The 2355-nt window shown below is 46.1% G+C and overlaps 1 pseudogene; it reads right to left on the minus strand.

Moving 5' to 3' along the window:
• Nucleotides 1-334: 334 nt before the first annotated feature.
• LOC149211124 (18S ribosomal RNA) lies at nucleotides 335-2073 on the minus strand (annotated as a pseudogene).
• Between the last annotated feature and the right edge of the window lie 282 nt (nucleotides 2074-2355).

Raw genomic sequence — 2355 nt, forward strand, 5'->3', positions numbered from 1 at the left:
AGGAAATCACTCTCATTATATATGTCATTACGGCAGCAAATGAATTGGATTCAAGTCCATTGGGCTCTTTCTCTCTTTTCTTTCGATAACTAGATAGATAAGAAATCAATATCATTATCTATGTCATTACGCTTTCTTATAAATTCTACTATTATATATGTCATTATGCAATATTAGAATTCCCATTACTGGCAGCTACTGCTATTTTGACGCTACGATTTACCTTGAATGATTGATTCTGTAGTCCAAGCAATCTATCCATCGCTATATGTGAGCAATTCAGTCCTAGATAAAAAGAGAGTGAGGTTATGAACTCTCGACCACCGGGAGAGGGATTCAATCTAGCCACAGGTTCCCCTACAACTACCTTGTTACGAATTCACCCCAGTCGAAGACCCCACCATCATATGTGCCAATAAGACCACCCCAACCATAGTGGGCCGCACTAGTGGAACATATATAGATAGGGTGATCATGGGTCTGGTGCTTCGAGTGAAATCAACTCCCAGGGTGTGACGGGCGGTGTGTACAGGGCCCGAGTACATATTCACCGTGACATGATAATCCGCAATTACTAGTGATTCCAACTTCATGTTCTCGAGTTGCAGAGACCAATCCGAACTGAGGCAATCTTTCCGGATTCACTCCGCCTTATGGCCTTGCTTCCCATTGTCATTGCCATTGTAGCACATGTGTGGCCCAACCCATAAGGGCCATGTAGACTTGACGTCATCCCTACCTTCCTCCAGCATATCACTGGTAGTCTCTTGTGAGTGCAGCACGCACCTGCCTTCATAGTAGTGTCATCAATGAAAAAGAGTCGCTTGCCTCCGAGAGTTCACTTACTCACCCTCGCCCTTGAGAAGGGGTGATGACATTGATCCATTAGCACATGTCTCAACAACACAAAATGAGGGTTTTGCTCGTTAAAGGACTTAACCAAACATCTCACGACACGAGCTGATGAAAACCATGCAGCACCTGTATGAATTTTTGCACCATCCCGTTAAGGACAGGCACACTTGTTCATATGTCAAGGGGTGGTAAGGTTCTGCTCGTTGTATCGAATTAAACCACATGCTCCACCATTTGTGCAGGCCCCCGTCAATTCCTTTGAGTTTCAGTCTTGCGACCATACTCCCTAGGCGGAGTGTTTCACGCGTTAGCTGGGCCCCTAATCCTAATCCTACCTAGTAGGCAGGCAGACCAAGGACGAACACTCATCGCTTACGGCATGGACTACCAGGGTATCTGATCTTGTTTGCTCCCCATGCTTTCGCACCCCAATGTTAGTGGGGACCCAGAGAGCTGCCTTCGTAGTTGGCGTTCCTTTGTATATCTTAGGATTTGATCCCTCCACACGAAATTCCACTCTCCCCTATCTCACTCAAGTGAAATGGTCAAGAAAGAACCCTGCTAGTGTTTTAGTGATTTCACTTTCCACCATTTTCATCGCCTACGTGCCCTTTACACCCAGTCATTCCAAATAACACTTCCCCCCCCCTCGTATTACCGCGGCTACTGGCACGGAGTTAGCCGGGGCTTCTTCCTCGAGTCCTGTCATGAGCGAAACTCGACGAAAGAGCCTGACAAGCGACAATTCCCTTCTTCACCCACGTGATATTACTGGATCGAGCGTGAGCCCATTGTCCAATATTCCCCACTGCTACCCCCCGAGGTAGTCTGGGCCGTGTCTCAGTCCCAGTGTGGCTGATCATCCGAAAAGACCGGCTAAGCATCATAGGCTTGGTCAGCCTTTACCTAACCAACTACCTGATACTACGTGGGCTCATCAAATAGCACGAATTAGCTTTCTTTATGAATTATTCAGGATTTGGAGTGAACTATTCGGCAGATTCCCACGCGTTACGCACCTGTTCACCACTTTTCTTGCTGTGTCCCACGCCTAGCGCACCACTCACATATCATTTGAGTGAGTGAGAACGTGCTAGGAGGGGGCCATTCATCTTGCCCTTCTGCCCCCACATGGATGGATGGGTAAGCAAGCCACGTTCGAATTGCATGTGTTAAGCATATAGCTAGCGTTCGTTCTGAGCTAGGATCAAACTCTTTTTTTGAGTATGATTTATTTTGAGCATCAAATGCCCTCACCATATGAATAGTGAGTGACTCTGTCCCTTGTTCTCAGAAGAACAAGCGGCTTCGCACCTTTCGAATGCCGAAAATGCATCCATTCATGACTCGATATATGTCATTACGTTATCGATTTCTGAATGAGAGAGATTCCGAGCAGATATTATATATGTCATTATGGTCGATATATTTCAATTTCATTTCTTCCAGTCATGACTCGAGATATGTGTCATACCAGATGATATGTGACCAGATTCGATG

This window comes from Pinus tabuliformis, chromosome 1_2 (genome assembly GCF_031772625.1).
Source record: "Pinus tabuliformis cultivar Carrire ecotype Pingquan chromosome 1_2, CPIR1, whole genome shotgun sequence".
NCBI classification, from domain to species: domain Eukaryota; kingdom Viridiplantae; phylum Streptophyta; class Pinopsida; order Pinales; family Pinaceae; genus Pinus; species Pinus tabuliformis.